The 20,477-nt window shown below is 41.3% G+C and overlaps 1 protein-coding gene across 1 annotated transcript in view; it reads left to right on the top strand.

Moving 5' to 3' along the window:
- Nucleotides 1-20,477, top strand: part of Htr7 (5-hydroxytryptamine receptor 7) — a 90,731-nt gene that overhangs the window by 53,383 nt on the left and 16,871 nt on the right. The gene's annotated exons all lie outside the window — the stretch shown is intronic.

The raw sequence follows: 20,477 nt of genomic DNA, 5'->3' as shown, positions 1-20,477 counted from the left end.
TAGATGGAGCTAATTCTTGCCCTTGTAGCTCCAGCCCCAGGTAAACCCATTTCAGTAGAAAACAATTTGTGGAACCACTGGCAGTAAGACCAGGATTTATCCCTACTGCTTGAATTGACTTTTTAGAGCCCATTCTCTTTGGAGGGACACCTTGCCCAGCCCAGATATAGTGAGGAGGGCCTTTGTGGTCCTGCCTCCAAGTGATGTGTCAGACTTTGTTGAAGCCATGGGAAGCCTTACTCTCTCTGAGGAGTGGATGGAGAGTGGGGTGGGGGAAGGTAAAGGGGAGTGGGAGGAGGGGAGGGAGCGGGGAATGGATTGCTATGTAAAATGAAAAAAGATTTTTTTTAAATAAAAAGAACGAAATAAACAACCCCCCCCCCCCCGAAAAAAAAATCTCAGCGAATCAAATGTTTAGTGAACATCCGTGGAGCACGCCTCGTGGGGATAAGCCAGGAGGGAGCCTTTGGTGAGCAAGGGAGGGCAGAGAACCTCTCTGTGCATCTGAGCCTGTGACAGGTGGAAGCTTGGCCTTAATGGTCACCCAGAAACTTTCTAGCGTACTCAGTCTTCTAGACTCCTAAACATCCTTGTCATCTAAAGAGAGAGCTTTGTCATTAAACAATACCCTTTTCGTGAGAAGTCTTCCTGAGAAAATTCAGTAACGCAGGGGACAGCTTCTCTATGGATCCTGTTAGCTGGGCAGGTGCCCAGTAAGGCCTTTCACAGGGATCCTTCCCCGGTCTGGCTCTTGTGGGTTGCTGTCTCCGCTCCTCTTGTGTGTCTCCCTCTGGTACTTTTTATGTACATCGAACAAACATCTTGAAGGCAAATGTTAAGACTAGGAATAAGAAAGGCTCAATTTGTCACATTGAGTACAGCTGTGTGTGGCATTGCAATTTGCATTTTAATGTCCCGCTTATTCCAGAAAAGTGGCGTTTTATAGATTTCCTGTATTATTCATGAATTTCAGTGCTTTGTAGTTTAAAAATAAAGGTTCAGGTAATCACCAAGCATAAGGGAAGTTAAACTCTGTCAAGTTTGCTCATTCCTTCCAGTTCTCCTCACCCCTTCGTCTGTTGAGGTCTTGCGTAACCCATCCCTGTGTTCTGTATTCAGATGTCAGGAAACACATATGCACAGAGAAGTTAAGTGATGCACCACATCTGCTTCCCCATTGGCTTCACATTTACAAGAAATTCTACTTGGTTAAAAAAAAGTTACTGAACTGCATAGAGAAATATGGACAGATCTGTCGCAACAGGGAAGTACTGGTTAGAAAGGTGGACATAGCCTTCTGGACAGAGGCCTGCCTGAGGCCTATTGGGATCTACAGTGTGCTAAAGGCTCCTGCCAGATATTCCTGCCAGGATGTGTGGAATTGATCATGCTGAGTGAAGACCAGGTATTAATCTGCACTATTCCAATTTATGTGAATATAGACTGTTCAGGCCATGAAGAAGCCTGGGCTTATATGTTGAGGAGGTCCCCTCTGCAGAAATGCCTGGGATGAGCAGTGTTTAAGATGGGAGCCACGTGGTGTGAAAGAACCCCACAGAAAGGCCATCTCCCTATCCTCACATGAATCTAGGGGCCAGATGTGTCCTGCCCAGGCCTGCTTGGCAGGCAGCTCAGTGCTTGCTTTCTAGTTGAACTTGCTTTGGGATACAGTCTGGGCTCAGTCTTCAGTAGATGTAGGATGTAGTCTGAGGAGTAGTAAGAAATGGAAAAATCAAAACCGTTTCAGGGACCACGTTAAAAAAAAAAAACCATGGAGATACTGAAAATTGATCACGAAATAGAGGTTGGAGGAGGGTCCTCAGGAATCTACTGCTATTATTAGACTGGAATGCTGTCACACTGCCCATGGTGGAAGTGCAGGGTGCCATTCATACAACACTTGTTTAGTGCTAGGTATTGAGTCTTGCGTTGTATGGAGGTCTTGTGTGCGCGTGTGTGCGCATGCACGTGTTGGGTGGGACCAACAGACTGACAGATTGGGGGTTTTAAAAGTAACAACTGAAGTTATATCTAAGATTTTAAAAGTTCCAAAAACTCCATTGGCTTTTTCCTGAGAAGACAGAGTTCAAATTGTCACCTTTTTCTTTATTAAACAAAGTCTCTCTATGCATGTGGATTTGGCTGAGAAGTCCCCCATAGGCTCAGATGTTTGAATATTTAGTGTCCAGTTGGTGGCGCTGTTTGCCAAAAGTTAGGAAGCACACTCATGCTGGAGAAGTATTTTACTGGGGGCTGACTCTGAGGTTTCAAAAGCTACATACTATTCCTCATTTACTTGCTCTGTTTCTTGCTTGGGCTGGAGATGTAAGTGCTGCTCGGGTCCAGTCACCTCGTCTGCTGCCTGCTGTCACATTTCCCTGTCATGATGCTCTCTTTTCCTCTGTAAGCCCACATAAGCTTCTCCATCTGTAAGAGTGCCCTGGTCATGATGTTTAACTACAGCAGCACAACAGGAACTAATACACTATGTGTATCTCTTGGCTAGCCTGGAACTCCTTAAGTAGACCAGGAAGGTCTCAGATTTGCTATGATCCTCCTGCTCCTTGCTTTCCAGTGCTCAGATCACAGGTGCACTAGGCTCCTCTGTCACTATTTTGATTATGTAAATTCAATATTTGCATCTGTTGGAGTGATCAAACACATTTTGTTTCTGATTGCCTCTAAGTGATGTTTATGGGTCAAAGAATTCTTTGCTACAGTTCTGTGTATTTCATTAAATAGGTAATTAATTAATACATGCAACTAGTATTTATTTAATTCCACTGTCATATTAGCCATTGTAGTAGGATGTGGACTTCGTGCCAAGCAAGGGAAAGCATGGTTTCCATTTTAATGCGTCTTACCTTACTCAGATCCAGATAAATAAGTAAGTTCCTGTAACACAGTACACTTAATGAGAAGATGTCCACGGAGTGCAGAAAGGTCACTCATGGAGACTAAAGTGTCTTTTTGTAGAGAGCCAGAATCCAAGGTGAGATCCTGAAAGGGTAGATCTTAGTCAGAAGAGTGCCATGCAATGCTCCAGGCAGAGGAACTGTCTGTTCAGTGGTGGGAGCCAGGGTCTTTTCCAGACTGGTTGGCAGAAATGATATAGTGTTGGTGCTGGTATTGTCAAGTCATGTGTGCAGCTGCCACATGGTGTTCTAGATCAAGGCAAAGATTCAGTGGCCTTGTTTATGACTGAGTCTCTCAGAAAAGAAAATGGTCAAGGTTAACACTCATTAATCTTTGTTCCTAACACCTCTTGGCTTCCTGATCTTCCAGTTATTGTGACTTAGTTGTAGATCATTTACTAAGTATATAGGATCCCTTTGTAGTGAGGTTGGGTGTATGCTTTTAAAAATTTGGTATCAATATGATTCTTTATTATAGTTACCACTCATTGTGTATAAACTCCATACCAAGCTTTGTACCAAGTGTTGTAGGGAGAGGGCCTGCTTATTCTTCCAGGCCATCTGGCTAGCTTAGCCCTGAAATAACCACACATAAATTGTATTAATTAAATCACTTCTTGGCCCATTATCTCTAGCCTCTTATTGGCTAACTCTCACATCTTGATTTAACCCATTTCTATTAATCTGTATATCACCACGTGGCAGTGGCTTACTGGGAAAGATTTGGCATGTCTGACTCTGGCAGCTCCATGGTGGCTCTCTCCTACTCCGCCTTTCTTCCTCCCAGCATTCAGTTCTGTCTTCCCTGCCTACCTAAGATCTGCCCTATCAACTAGGCCAAGGCAGTTTCTTTATTCATTTACCAAAGAAAACAACACACAAACAGAAAGACATCCTACTCAACCAAGCTTTTTAAAAACACTATTATTTAAGTTCTGACCTAGTCCCATAAGGAAGGCTCTAGTACTTTGATTATGTAGGTGAAGACTAGAGGCTCTGAGATATGAAGAAATCTGCTTTTGGCTTTCAGTAGTGTTGGGATTCACGCCCAGGCTATTTGTTCCAGAAGCAGGTCATAGACTCCAAAAAGTCTGAGGTTCAGAGAAAGAATAACATATAGGTATTGCTCATGCAATAAAAGATTAATGAGGTATTTGAGATTAATTTTATTATTAATTTTAATATATTAAAGATAGATAAATGTTGTCTATTAGGTTGGCTGGCATCATGATCAGATAGTGATGCATATATTTAAAATGTTTTAGATTTATTTTTATGTATATGAGTGTTTCAGCTACAACACTCATATATGTACTATGTGGTACTCATGGAGGTCAGAAGAGAGGATTAGATTCATTGGAACTGGAGTTAGAGATGGTTATGAATCTTGTGCATGCTGGGAACCTAACCTGGGTCCTCTATAAGAGCAAGAAGTGCTCTTGACTACAGAGCCACTTCTCCAGGATGCATATATGGTGTATTTTATGATAAAGATAATTTATAAAATGGAATAAATGTATTTCACAGCATCTAGCCAATATGACTTGTTTTAGGAAGAATATAATTAATCCTACTCTTTCCTTGTATAATTTTATCATTACCTGTCAAGGATTAAATTTTCTAGAACACTAGCTTGAAGCCACTGAGTACAAATAATAATTATATAGTAACCTTTCTCCTAGGGGCAGACCAGACTAGAATAAATCACAGTTAATAAGTATATTATAGTTAAGTAGAAAAGAAAAGTCCTGTATAGGGGGATTATTTTGAGGGAGGACTCTAAAGTGTGGCACCACAGTAACTGAAGCAAGTGGCAAGGAGAGGCAATAGTAAGCCACTCTAGTAATCAAATACATGAAATACTGGGTGCATTTTACCGTTAAGATCTCATGACCAGGATGTGAAAGAGGAAGAGGTTACAGTCCCACATCTTCTTTGAGGGCTTGCTGTCAGTGACTGAAAACTTCCCAGCAGGTCCCACCTTTTACCATCACATTACAAGAGCATGAAGGGCTGAAGCCCAAACTTTTGGTACATGGGTCCTTGGGGCAACATTATAAATCCAAACTATAGCAGCAATTATTCCCCTTTATACCTTTTAAACATATACTCTGTTCCATGAGCACATAATAAGGAGTTGCTTTATTATAACCATGTTATATAAGTTCCATTATTAACCCATGCTAAAACGAGGCACTGAAGCCTTACAGAAATTAAATGGCTTCAATAGCTTAGGAATTAAAAGTCAGGTGGGAATCTAGTCCACCTGACTTCTAAACTCATATTCCTGTGTTTTATTGCTTCTGGAAACTTCTCAGTGCCCTTCTTGAGAAGCAGAGCCAACCGTGTAGTATCCAGAGGATGACAGGATAAACCAAAAAGGTGTCTGCATACCTATGTTTACTGTATCACTATTCACAAGAGTGGAGACAGAGAATCAACTTAGATGCCCCCAATGGATGAAGGGATAAAGAAAATGTATATACTCACAAGGAATATTTTTCAACCCTAATAAATAATTAAACCTTGCAGGCATTATTTTGAGTGAGATAACCCACACACAGAAAGATGAAGGATACATGTTTTTTTCTGCTTTGTGGAATTTTTTTTTTTTTTTTTTTTTTTTTTTGGTTTTTCGAGACAGGGTTTCTCTGTGGCTTTAGAACCTGTCCTGGAACTAGCTCTTGTAGACCAGGCTGGTCTCGAACTCACAGAGATCCGCCTGCCTCTGCCTCCCGAGTGCTGGGATTAAAGGCGTGCGCCACCACCGCCCGGCTGCTTTGTGGAATTTAAAAACAGTAAAAGTTGACTTGAAAGTAGAATAGAGATTGCTACAGTCTGGAAGAGAAGGTTGATTTGCTTGGGGCATGACATCCTATCACACAGAAGCTGTTAGTATGTATAACTAATATATGATAATCTAGAATGAGAAAATGATATGAATTACCTCTTAATTTTTAAAATAGGTCCATAAATTCTATGCATTTTTCTGCGTCCTTTCGTCAGTCAAGGCTGTATAGGATGGGTTATCCAACAGCATATGAGGGGAAATGAGAGGCTATCTTTTGGGGAGATGCTTCACTGTAGGTGGAGAGTCTCTAAAGCACTCTTTCCCTCACACAGAGAGAGACACATGGGCTCTCCCAATCCTGGGCTCAGAGGAGAGGTGGCAAGTGTTAAAATTATGCAATGATTTGGGAGTTGTACATAATGCACTGATAGAGTACTTGGGAAATAAAATGTAGGTAGAGGCAAGGCGTGTCTTGCAGTGAGGTTGGGACAAACACAGGAACCAGACCAGCGTGGGCCTTGTCTGTTGCTGTTTGCTCTATAAGACAAAACGTTGAGTATTCCTCACCACAGATGTTACTTCTGAGCTGATTTTGAAGGACAGAGTTTCATTTTGTCATTCTTGATGTTAGTCCCTTATCTTCTGTTTATCTTAACTCCCTTCTTCATTGTTTTATCCTCCAAAGGAAGAAAAAGTTGAAAATTCTTTTAAAAGACCAGGAAGTGATACCTGTTTCCCCAGGAAGTGCTTCTGGGATTGCATAGGAAAACAGAGCCATGGAGCATCAGATCCCACATCTTTCCTCTCTCTGGGTACCTCCCAGTGTTGCCAGCAAGCCAAGGCAGCCATTCTCTCTCTTCAATGTGGTTGACTCCTCCATTCTAGTACACAGTGCAGAAATTAAGGGCACCTGGTCTTCCCTGTTCATAGTAGAGATTAAACACAAGCTCAGAGATCACAGGGAACAAGGCAAAAGTCAGGGTGATTGTGATTCTTTAAATGATAAATGTCTCCCATAGTCTCAGACATTTGAATATTCGGTCCACAGTTGGTGGCACAGTGGGAGGTTGGGGAGGTGTGGCCTTGTTGAAGTAAGTATGACCCCATAGCTGAGCTTTGAGGGTTTGAAGACTAGAACCATTTCCAGCTCAGTCTCCCTGAGGTTCAAGATGTGAGCCCTCAGCTTGCTGTCCCAGCTACCATGCCTGCGTGCTGACATACTTTCCTTGTATGACAGAATATTATCCTTTTGGAACTGTAAGCCAAGTAAACCTCTCATTCTATAAGTTGCCTTGGTCATGTTGTTTTGCAAAAGAAAAATAACTAATATAATGCTCAAGGCTGAATGGAGAATGTTTTAAAGTTGTGTCTGGAGGGGTGTAGAATCAAAGTTGAATGATGAATTTGAGGCTATGTTGGGAGAAGCAGGTGGAAGAGAGCTACATGAGAAACGTATCTGGTTATAGAGCTGTTTAGATGGTGTATGAGGCAGGAAAGCCTGGTGAGAGAAACAGTAAGCGTAAGTGTGAGGAAGGTTGGATTCACTGCAGAGGCAGAGGATGAGTGCCCAGTGCGTGTCTAAGGAAACACTAGTTTGTTAAAGGAGCTACATTTGAGCAGTCAAAGCAAAAGGGGGGGGGGTTTCCTTCAGTTCATTATAGGGTCTACATTGTAAAGTAACCAAGAGTTTGTATGTAAGGGTCTCTTCTGCTAGACTGCAACGTCCGAGGTGAAGAGGTTCCCATCATTTCTCTGTTTCTTGGGAGTGAAAGATCAGCTGATAGAAACCAACTTTGCGGGGAATGGAAGAGGAAAGAACTGTTGGAAATTTGTCTTTACAAATGTGCAAGAGGAATTTTTCAACACTGGATGAGGAGGAAGAAATAAAAAGGCATGTGCAATTCGGGAGCTGAGTGGGGAGTGACGCTATGATTGCTTGATATAAATTGTGCTCTCTTACTGGCTCCATATATTTTCTAACTTTCCACCGTCTTTCACAAGACACAGGAACCCAGGATTGTTTCCATCAACTGAGCAGTCATTGTCTTGGTATTCAATTCCTGGACACCTTTTCTAAGTCCACCCTCCTCATCAACCCCCCACCAGTTTTTAGAAAAATCCTAGTTTTGTTCAGGATGGCAATGTTTTTCAGTTTAAAAATTTCATAGGGCTGGCTATTGTGAAGCTCCTTAAAATTAGACTTGGTTGTCTTTTTTCTTGCTTTGGCCTATCTTCTTGACTGGAACATGGTTGCTATGGACACTTTCTGCAGAAGCTGTGTTAAGGCTACAAAATATTAAGAAGGGTCTTGGGTTCCCGATGGTCTTGTAGATTCGCAGAACCTGTCTCAACCAGCTATTTCCAGCTTGAAGCATCCTGTATTGTTTATTGTTATGTCCCCAAGAGCTCTGCAGAAGACCTGCTTTAATATTCCATGGCAGCACAAATTTTTAACTGACCTCAGCTAAGTAAGACTTTTAATTAATTAGATTTGCTTTCCTTTATGCCTCTGCTCATGGATGGTTATTAGAGATTAGCGCTGCTGAGACTGTGCATCTCCTGAAATCATCAAAGCACATTCTATGAGAGTCAGGAGAATATTCTTATTTAGGTGGAAACATGCATAATACAGCTTCGAAAGATTCTTAGAACATGGACCAAAACTATAGCCTCAGAATTCAGTTAATAAGACTAATGTCCCCTAAGTATTCTGGTTAGTCAGTAGTTTCACATTTGAAACTATGAGTAAATATTTATTTTGTAAGATAAGCTCGCACTATGTAGCTCAGGCTAGTCCTGAACTCCAAACCATCCTACTTCTGCCTCTAGAAGGCTGTGCTACTATACTCAGCCTGGTTCTCTATATTTCTAACTTTTTTTTTTGAGACAGAATCTCTCTATGTATCTGTGGCTGTTCTGGAACTCTCTATGCAGACCAGGCTGACTTCCAGCTCGAAGAGATCTCCTTGTCTCTGCCTCCTGAGTGCTGAGATTAAAGGGATGTACCTCCATACTTGACTTCATATTGTGTTTTTATGTTTTAACTTTTTATTCTTTGTGGATTTTGCATCATGCATTCCGATCCCACTCATCTCCCTGTCCCTTTGCTTCTGCCCTCTGCCCCTTGCAACCCCCCGAAAACCCCCAAATTTAAAAGTAAAACCCGCAAACTAGAAACCAAACTAAAACAGAAAACTAAACAGACAGACAAATAAAAATCTCAGCATGGAAACTGTAGTGTGGCCCAGCGAGTCACACAGTATACCCTTAGTCCAAACAGCTTTATTTGTAAGTGTTCATTGCAATGAGTTACTGGTTTGGTTGGAGGCCTCTGGTTTCTGCGATACCCTTAATACTGGGCCCTCCGTGGGACTCCTCTTGGACATCCTATTGTGTCAGAGAGATCCTGTAATTTTGGATCTGTGAGTCTGTTCCCTTCACATGCCCCAGTCGTTCATAGATTCGTGGGATGTTAGGGTGGGCTATCTTACAGTCCTGGTTCTGGGCGTTGGTGGTAGCTGGGTTTGTCAGCCTGTCAGTTTTCCCTCATTGCCACCACCCAGGTTAACTCTGCAGCAACACCCACCCGCTCCCAGCTCACTCAAATGTAGCAGACAGCAAAGAGTGGGGCCATTTCTTCTGTTCTCAGGCCTTCAGGTCCAGCTCACCCACATGCTGCCACAGGTGGTGAAGAGTTGGGGAGGGAGAGGTCATCTTTCCTCACCCATCCCACCATATGGCACATGAAGGGTGAGGCCAGATCACCCATAAGCATTTGCTGCACAGGATCACCTGAGTCTCAACCATCAGGGTCAGCTCTACTATGCTGCCCTGGCTTGGTACAGGACTCACTCTCCTGAGTGCCGCTGCTGGAAAGGGGTAGGATCAGCTCTCCTGCTCTTGTGACCCCAGGACCAGCTTTTCTTGCCTGCAGTAGGTGGTGAGGGGTGAGGGACGAGGGCAAGTGGGGTATCTCTACCTCACCCATGCCACTGTGTGACAGACCACGGGGCTAGATCTCCCACTCATATCTTCAGGTTGGTTTACCTGCAACCTCCACCTATTACTCTGCCACCAGCCAACAGGGACATCTCTATTGTGCTGCCCCGTGGAGGTGTAGAGCCGGCTCCCAGAGTGGTGCAGTTGGTGAGCGGCGGGACCAGTTCTTCCTAGTGCTGCAGCCAGTGAGGGCAGGTCCAACTCTGCACAGCCCATCGTCACTGCTTTTGGTGCTAACAGGAGCCACGGACATCAACAGACTGCAGCTACTATGGCAGGGCTACGAGTCCAGATATGGCCCCTGGCAGCAGCCCAGGCCCAAACAGCACCAAGGCCCTGGGTATCAGCACAGTCTACTCAGATCTGCATGGTCTCAGTAGAGGCTCAACCCTCGAACACTAACTTTGTAGCCCTAGGTGGTGACAGAATGATAGATACAGTCTTCACCCAAGAGATCTGAGCTCTGCCGGACATTAGAATTAGCCATCCCTTTGACAATTAAAATAGTTAAGTAAAGCAGCAAGTACCACAGCCAGGAAATAGCACTAAGAATGCATTGGAAAGAACCAGAAGCAGTGGAAAATTGCCTTCTCAAACAGCATGTCCAATATAGCAATCAAGAGCTGTACAGGGAGCACCACAAACGGAGTTTGTGAGAATTAGGGTAAGCTGTCAAAATGCAAGCGGCGTTTCAAAGACTTCATGCAGAGAACATGGTAAAATGCCCCATTCATTTTTATATTGATTATATGTGCAAGTTATATTTAGGATATACTGAGTTGAATAAGGTGCTATTAAAACAAATGTGTGTGTGTGTGTGTGTGTGTGTGTGTGTGTGTGTAGGTGCACGTGTGTGAGCATGCACTTAGAAGTGTAAGGGCAACCAGGGGTGTAGTTCCTCAGTATCCACCCACCTTGCCTTTTGAGACAGGATCTCTCACTAGCCTACTACTCATCAAGACACCAAGGCTGACCAGTCAATGAGCTTGGGATCTGCTTGTTTCTGCCTTGCCAGATCATCTGCTACAGGGGCATGCCAGCATGCCTGGTATATTTTTATTTAGTTATTTTACGTGGATTCTGGGTACCAAGCTCAGATCCTAGTGACAAACGCTTTTCTGCCTGAGCTATTTGCCCAGTCCTCACCTGCGTGTCACTTGTTTTTCTTTTAAAACTAGGATCTGTGATATGCATGCACCGTTCATGCTTGTGGCGCACATTTGTTTTCTCTCGAACAATCCTAGTCTAGATCACATACTTGGAACAGGTTGTCAGAGATCCTGTTGACAGCCAGTGAAGAGGGTTTTAATCTCCAAATTAAAAAGAAAGAAAGGGCTGGGCGGTGGTGGAGCACACCTTTAATCCCAGCACTTGGGAGGGAGAGGCAGGCGGATCTCTGTGAGTTCAAGCCCAGCCTGGTCTACGAGTTAGTTCCAGGACAGCTAGGACTGTTACACAGAGAAACTCTGTCTCAAAAATCCAAAAAAAAAGAAAGAAAGGAAGGAAAGGAGGAGGAAGAGGAGAAGAGGAAAAGGAGAAAGAGGAGAAGAAGGAGAGGGAGGAGGAGAAAAAGAAAGAATAATAATAATAATAATAATAATAATTAATAATAAAACACGGCTGTGAGAGATTCTTGGAAAACTCAATCCCCAGCCTGGGTTTTTCTCTACAGGGCAACCTGAGCGAGCATACCTAAGTAAGTCAGGCAGTCACCATTGCTCAGCTCTTCATGGGCTTCTCATCACATTATCATAGAACTGAAGGGCTCCTGACAACCACCTATAAGATTCAGTTATCACTCCTAGTGCTAGTCTTGACTTGCATTTCTCCTTGCTGCCTATCTATAGTAGCCACTGAGCTCTCTTGATACTTCTGACCATGGCCATGTTTGCTTGTGGGTTGGGCCTCTCCTGTTCTGCATCTTCACAGGGCTGTTTCTCATTTTAGGATTTACCCAGGTACCTCTGTCAGCTAGCGCACTACTCCTGCCATACACTGAAAGAACCTTGGATGACAATTTACCTCCTTGCTTTTGCTACCATTCTATCTTCATTGTCTACCAGTAGAAGAACATGGTAGGCTATTAACGTATAAGTGAATAAATGCCGCAGTCTTAAGTGAGACAACTGAGAAGGGAAATTTTAGAAATATATGTATTTCTAAATTTCTAAATAATGTTATCTATTGGTGAGGAATGAAATCTTTTCTCCTAACAGCATGTATGTTTTTCTTCTTATTTAAATAATCTTATTTGGTTCAGGTGTCTCAATCAATCACTGGGATTTGTCCCAAACACCTGCCTGTCAATAGTTTAAGATTAGACACAGAACGTAATAGGGCATATTTTGTGCTATTAGGCTATATGGGATGGCTTAGAAAACAGTGCTATATTATTTAATTTTCTCAAAGAGGAAGAAGTTAGGATGTTCTTTTTTTTAGGATGTTGTTGACAGTCTCTCTCTCTCTCTCTCTCTCTCTCTCTCTCTCTCTCTCACACACACACACACACACACACACACAGTGTGAAGTGACAGATGTGACCTCATTGGACTGTGGTAATCATTTTATAATATACACTTATATTTTAAAATGTGATAACATCAAGTAGAAGCAGTTTAATAAATAAATATATTGAGAAAATAAGGACTACCTTGATGACTCAGAGTGTGTGATGGTTAGTTTTCATTGCCGGCTTGACCTAGCCTAGATTTGCTAGGTTAAGGAATCTCAATGAGAGACTGGTTGTGTAGTGAGGAGCTGTGGCATAGCTGTGTTCCTGCCGCCCAGCTCCCGGCCACCTGGCTAGCTTATGCCTCGAAATAACAACACACAAACTGTATTCATTTAAACACTGCCTGGCCCATTAGTTTCAGCCTTTTACTCACATCTTAACTAACCCATATCTAATAATCTGTGTAATGAGTGGTGTCTTACCAGGAAAGATTCAGCATGTCTGACCTGGTGGCTGGCTCCATTGCATCTGTCGCAGAGAGGAGAGGCATGACGATTGCCTGAGGCATCTGCCTCACTTCCCTCTTCCCAGCATTCTGTTCTGTCTACTCCACCCATCTATGTTCTAACCTATTAGGCCAAGCAGTTTCTTTATTAATTAACCAATGAAATCATCAGATAAAGACACACCTACATCATGGTTGGGTTGTCTTGTAGGCATGTCTGTGGAGAATTATCTTGATTATATTAATTGAGATGGGACCCTCCCCCCACCCACTGTGGATGGCACCATACCTTGGGAAGAGGATTCGGAACTGTGGAAGCATGGTGAAGTGAACTGGGCACTGGCATACAAGCACTACTTCATGGCTCTCTGCTCTTCTCTGTGGATGTAATGTAATGAGGTACTTCAAGTCTCTGCTGTCCTGACAGGATGGACTGTTACCTGGTACTATGACCCAAGTAGATGACCCCTTCTCTCTGAAGTTGTTTCTTGTTAAGGTACTTTATCACAACAGGAAGTGAAGCTAAGGAAGAGGGTAACAGAGCTTGCTGCAGAAGCCTGATGACCTTAGTTTGATCTTTGGAACCCACAATGGAAGGAGACAGCCAACTCCTGAAAGTTGTCACCCGAAATACCATGGCATGAATTTGCCTGTGTGCATGCACGTGTGTCCTCACACACAGCCTATGCACAATCACATACTAACAATGAATACATAAAATAAAAATAGCTTCTCCCTGTTTGAGTGATGACTTCTTTTCTTTGGTTATATACACTAATTGTAAAATTCAAGAAATTATAGAAAGTACAAGAAAGAAAGTAAAATAATCGTCTAAACTCTTTGTTCAGGTAGAGAAAGTGAACGCTAACACTTGGTGAGTAGCATTTTTTTTTAGGTGTTCTTTCATACTTATGTCCAGCAGAAGGTGAACTTGTTGGCTGTTTGGCATTGTACGTAGATAGAAAGTCCACAGTTTAAAAATTATAAGAATAAAAGCATATGCTCAATAAATATTAAATTATTTTATTAATTATTACATATAATTGATAAGAATGTAATTTTATTACATACGATTATTTCATATATTAACAAAGTATTAAAACTAGCTTAGCTCACCTTATTAAATTTATTTTAAATGTAATAAATTTATTTACTGTATTACTCTATCATTATTTGCGTATGTGCAGGGACACATATGCACCACTGCGCATGTGGAGAGCAGAGGGCAGCTTGCAATAGTGGGTTTTCTCCTTCCACCATTAATCCTGGGGATCAAAACTCAGGTCTTGAGGTTTGACCATGAGCATACTGATAGGCCGAGTCCCAGGGGCCCTTGATTCACTTAAAAAAATAAATGAAGAAGTTGAAATAAAGGGTATTAATATTTGCTTGTAAAAGTTTATATGAAAGTTAAGTAGAAAATGTGAAAGGTGGCAAGAGGTTTTACCTTGAATTTAGGCAGAATCAGTTCACCTGTGCATGGAAGTTGAAGAGGTGAGTGCTCTAACACATTACTTACGGCTTATAATTGTGATTCTTTTGGCTTATAATGTCTTTATTTTGTAAAAATTACTTTTTTTTGGCAAATGCAATTCCTACGTGTTCGTTCAGTAGTTAAGCAGATTCCATAGTCGCTATGGTCTCTCTGGTTTTAAATTATTTGTTTTGTTTCACCATTTGACAGATAAATTTTATTCCTCCTCCAGAGTTTATGGATATTATATTCCTTGAGGTCTTTAGTGTTTGAGAATGTCTACTTGTTAACATTCTAGTCTTACACAACAGGTACAATGTTAGTTCATGTTTTTACACACTGGGATCTTTTAATGTAGTTTTCTAGCATTTTCTATTGCGAAATGTGGTGTTGATAGCTGGCTTGATTTCTTTTTCACCTTGCGTATTTCTTGTTATTTGGTTTTTTTTTATATCAAACACCTCTAGAGGTCTTCTTCATTTCTTAAAGCTCAGTAACTTTACCAGGGTAGATATCATAGATAATTATTCTGTATACTTTTTGCTGGTTGTGTTATTCATTCTTTGATCTTAAGATTCATTGTGTTTTTCATTGGAAAACACATCTGTCCACCTGACTTCTGTTTACCTGCATACTTTTTGTTGCATTTTCTTTTCTCTATCTATCTATCTATCTATCTATCTATCTATCTATCTATCTATCTATCTACCTACCTACCTACCTATCTATCTATCTATCTATCTATCTATCTATCTATCTATCTATCAACCAATCTATCTATCATCTGTCTATCTATCTATCTATCTATCTATCTATCTATCTATCTATCTATCTATCTAGATATCTAGATATCTATCTTGTATACAATATTCTGTCTGTGTCTATGCCTGCAGGCCAGAAGAGGGCACCAGACCCCATTACAGATGGTTGTGAGCCACCATGTGGGAATTGAACTCAGGACCTTTGGAAGAACAGGCAATGCTCTTAACCACTGAGCCATCTCTCCAGCCCTTTTTGTTGCATATTCTTGGGTCCATTCTTTCGTAAGTTATTATTATCTTTGTGATTATAGTCACTCTTGTTATCCTTGTGCTCTCTCCTTAGCTACTATCTTTGCTCTGATTGTTTGAATAAATTCTCTGCACATGTTCATGATTGCCTCAAGCCTTTACTTAACACAAATGGTCTGTCTGTTCTATGGTGGCTACTTCTAACTCACCATTAGATCTACACTTGTGCTGTTTCAGCCTCAATTTATTTCCCAGACTCAATAACTTTTTTTTCCATCTCATTCTGCTCTTTCAGAATCTTTATGCCTCTGCTCCAGTGATTGCAGGTACTTGCTAACGTTCCTTACAGTGAAAAAAAAATTCTGTTCCAAATTGTGTTTTATTTTCGAGTCCATCCTTCTGGAGTCTTACACATACTCTTTACTGGCTCCTTTTCTTGTTGTAATTATTGTACCAGATTGTACCGTGACACGCACAGAAGCCTTTGCTGTAAGAATTCTTTTGGATATTTTGCTCATTCCTTAGCTATTATTTTTACTTACTGTTTGTTCCCACACAGAGTGATTGAATGCTTCCAGATACTCTTCCTTGTTAATATCATTTATTTCTGTTGGTTGCAGTCAGTAATTATTGTATGTGCTTTCTGAAGCCTGAGTAGGGCTGGGAGAAGGGAGGGGAATTCACTGCAAGTGAGCCTTTATTCTGTACTTTCATTAACTGTCCTGGCCCAGCACATATTCCACTAGGCAGAAGATGTGTCTGTTTCCTGGAACTTGGCATATCTTTCTGTGCAGTCCTGAGAGATGACAAATGCTAGTGGCTGTCCTCAATTCTGCTGAGATATATTAGGACTTTTGTTTTTCATTGGTTGTCATTTACTTTCTATTTGCTGACTTCTTGTGCCTCAGTCTGATTCTCTGTAGACACTCTTTAAACACTTTAACAAATTTTAGAGACACATATGGAGAGGGAGAGGGGAGATAAGGAAGGGAGAGAAAATATAAGATCGTCACAGTGTGAGTGGAGGACAGAGGATAACTTTGCAGAGTGGGTGGTCTCCTGCCTTCATGTGGCTTCTGGAGGTTTAATTCAGGTTACCAGGCTTGTGTAGTAAGTACCTTTATCTACTGAGCCACCTTGCCACCTTGCTGTCCCTATTAACCAAATTTTAAAGAATCTATTCTCGTACCTTCTTTTAACAGTACTGTCTCTATGGATAAGGTGGGGTTAGGAGCCATATTATCATAACCCAGAACTGTTTTCTTTTTCCCCTAACACCTTTCCTAAAACATTTAAGCAAAGTTCCTGACACTCATCTGTTTTGTTATTTGATATAAATGTTTGACTTTCCAATTATGTTTTCTCTGAGGAATAAAAGGTCACATTTTGGAGGTGGGAAAAAGTCAGTTTATTGTAAGCAATAACCCGATTAAAAGTGATTAACATAATTCAGGGGTGCATGTTAATCTTCTATATTACTCTTCATTCTCATGACTTTCTTCAGTGGCCTAAAATTCTTTTGATAGCTTTCATATACATAAGTAGAAATATAAAATTGAATAAAAAGTACAGCAAAAGTAACTTCCTCACATAAAGAACAGTAAAAATCGCTGTCTCTTATTGAGTAGGCGGCAAGTAGCTTTTGGTTTAAGTCCATCAATAGAAAACTGTGTCCTTAGCTTCCATTATTGTACAGGATAAAAGTTCAAGCCGGCTTCAATTTTCCCCTTCCACAGCCCACATTCTTGGTCCAGTTCTTCCCCTTGAATGTCGGTGGACATGATCTACCCAGATGAGCTCCATTTCCAGGGAGACCTGAAGGCCAGGGAGATTCAGAGTTCTCATGAGTTCTACAAGCTGCAAGGAGGTGAACTGTAAGCAATTATGGGTACTAGGTGGAGGACGCTGAGCCTCCTGGCCAACATGATTGAGGCTGATGAGACCCGGGATAAAGCACTCAGCTCACCTGTGCCCAGAGCCTTTCAGGACTGTCAGATGCTCTGGCAGTGTTTAAGCCACTAAATGGTGGTAATATGTTATGCAGAAACTGTAAACTAATGCCATATATAAACCTTAAAAAGTGTTTGTGGAATTAAGTGATTTGGTTTGTTTTTAACTTAGTCTATCTCCATAAGGAGAAGCTCTTATTTTTTATTCTATAATAGTTTATTTTCTCAAACAGAAGGGTTTTGCTATTCTAGTTCCATACTTGGTTGGATTTTTCACCTTTTCTTTTCCTCTGCCTGCTTCCCTTCTTCAATATTGGTGCTTGAGGAAGAAATTTAGAGTGTTTGCTGCTCTAAATCATAATCCCAACTTGGAAATGGGGTGGAATGGCTTTACAGAATAGTGGGATACCATTCCATAATGGTTTTATAGAACAGATCTCCATGCAGGTTAAAGTCAAATGGTACGGTTAATGTATTTTTTAAAAAATAATTTTAAATATAAGATTATTTATATGCACTGAGAACATTGCACACATCATAGCTGAACAGCCTGTTTAATTTTTAAAAAGTGAACAGATGTATGTGCTAGATAAAGGGATATGACTTTCCAGACTGCTGTTTTTGTTATCTAATTCTTCCCCATTCATAAATCCCTTTACCCCACCTAGTCACTATTCTGTTTATGTCTCATTAGACTAGCTTTGTCTGCTTTTAATGTGTGGGTTTTCTTTTGTTTTGGGCTGCTATAGCTCAGCACTGTTTGTGGGAGGCAGACATTGAAGACCAGGCTGTAGACGGTTCATCCTCATTGTTTCATAGACTCCCACCCTGTCAACATGCTGCATCTGTAGCTCCACTGTATTCATGGGACCGTGCTCACTTCAGTTTTATAGAATATGATGTCTTCATTTGAGGCCATTACCGATGCATTTCTATGAACATTCTTGTATGTGCACTTGATAATTTGGATTTGTGTCATTCCTTATCCAGAAGAATGGCTGGAGCATAGAATGTATATTATTAAGTTTTGTAGATGGTATGATCAGATAAAGTCCATCAACAGTTTTGCAAAGTTACTGCATTTTGGCCTCCTACCAGTGGTGTATGGAAACTGTAGCTGCTTCATAACAGAACATTATGGATTTTAATCATCATCGTCATTATCTTTAATTCTTTTTATGTGTATTTCCCTCCTGATGTGTGATGGTGAACATCTTTCCATATATTTATCGAACACTATTACTTTTCCAAATTTGTGTAATTTCATTATTGGCTTATGAGATCAATATTAGCCATTAAGATCAGCATGTAAGAGCTGAGGATATAACTCAATGGTGGAGCACTTGCTCTCATGTGCAAGACTCTTGATTGATCCCAATCATTGCAAATAGAAGAAAAAAAATCAGCATTTAAAATGCCCTAAACAGGGGTTGAGAGAATGCTGCAGCTGGTAAAGACCTGGTGTGCAGACACGAGGACCTGATCTCCAGCATCCAGGTAACAAAGTCAGGCAAGATCGCAAGTGCTAATGAGGCTGAGAGAGGGAGATTCCTGGAGTTTTGCTGGCCAGCACATCCAACCAGGTTCATTGAGAGAGCCTGCCTCAAAAAGATAAGGTGGAGAACTGAAGTCAGCCTGTGGCTTCCACATGCGAATGAGCACATGTACACACACACACACACACACACACACACACACACAGAGAGAGAGAGAGAGAGAGAGAGAGAGAGACTCAGATACACACACACACAGACACCCCCTCACACCTACATAGAGACATACACCCACCTACAGACACAAACATACACTCACATAGACACACAGTTACACACCCCACAGTCACACCCACACAGAGACTCACACCCACACAGACTCACACACACAAACAGCCATACACTAAAAAGTCTGAAACAGAATAAGATGAAACAGAAGAAGAGAGTAATTATAATAGAAGATATTTTTGGAGAATCTTATTTCGATTCCATATGTGCATATAAGCACAATAATTTTAAATTATATGCATAAATGTGTTGACTGATGTTTCTGTCCCACCAGGTCCCACAGTTTCAGTTCCAAATAAACACACAGAGGTCTACATTAATTATAAACTGATTGGCCTAGTATCTTAGGCTTCTTGTTAACTCTTATAACTTATATTAACCCATAATACTTGTCTGTCTTAGACATATGGCTTGGTACCTTTTAGTGAGGCAGTCTCATCTTGCTCTGTGTCTAGCTTCCTTCCCAACCTGGGTGATGACTGCAGACTGACTCGTTCTCTTCCCAGAATTCTCTTGTTCTCCTTGCTCTGCCTCTGCTTCCTGTCTGGTAGTCTAGTCTATACTTCCTGCCTGGCTACTGGCCAATCAGTGTTTATTTAAAATACAAGTGACAGGGTACAGACCATTGTCCCACAGCATGTATCTGTTTTATCTCTTGATGTGAATGGTAGAAGGATGGTTTCTAAAACCTTGTTGGGTATTACATACCCCAAGACTCTCTAACTTGAGTAAGACATAAAAGCCAAGTCTATCTCGGTGAGCTCAGTCCTCGGACAGAGCTAAATCATGAGACAAGAAACATGTTTCATTGTGGCTTCCTCAGGCCACACTGGCAGCTAAGATAGAACACAGGAAATAGAGGTAAAAACTGACAGATGGAGACACCAGGCAGTGTCTGCAGTGAAGACACCATGTAGTCAGTCCCGTGTACACAGACGTTCCTGGGCCCCCAAACCTTCTGGGAAGAGAAAGGCAGTTTTAGAATCCCACGTTTCAGAAGCTACTCATGCTGCTGACCATTTTGGGGAACCTCTCCCATGGCTGGGAGTTTTCTTCCCACAAGGGAGCAAGTCTGTGGAAGAGGCTTTCTGAGTATGTGAACGTCCTTCTTTCAGCTGTGCACGCTTAAGAACCACTGTCCTTGAGAATAGTTCCACCCGTTTCTTTTACCCTTGGTATGATTCCTCAGCAGTGAAATGCGGGAAAAGCCATTTAATTAAGGGCCATTATCTACATTTCTATACAGCTAGAACAGGAGACCAGCAGCAGAGTTCGTTTGCTTCCAATCCCTCTCTATGTGGATTATAGCTCCTTAATCCTCTTTCCTTCAATCTCCCACTTCAGTCAGACCCCTATCGTGAGCTTACATTTCTCAATTATGTATTACTTTGGCATCTTTGTCTCTGAGACGTACTGTATTTTAACATTTGTATGTATTTTAAAGTTCATTTCTAAAGGCTTCATGAGGACCTTGATTTCTAATTAAACGTTAGTGTGATAAATACTAACTGTGCATAATTGAGGAATATTCAAAATTAATCTATGACTTTCCCCCCCTTTTTTCATTCTCCATGTTGAAGGTAAATTTTATCCTATACAAG

The sequence above is a fragment of the Arvicola amphibius genome, chromosome 1 (assembly GCF_903992535.2).
Source record: "Arvicola amphibius chromosome 1, mArvAmp1.2, whole genome shotgun sequence".
NCBI classification, from domain to species: domain Eukaryota; kingdom Metazoa; phylum Chordata; class Mammalia; order Rodentia; family Cricetidae; genus Arvicola; species Arvicola amphibius.
The sequence above is the reverse complement of the archived record's forward strand: the minus strand, read 5'-3'. Positions and strand labels throughout refer to the sequence as shown.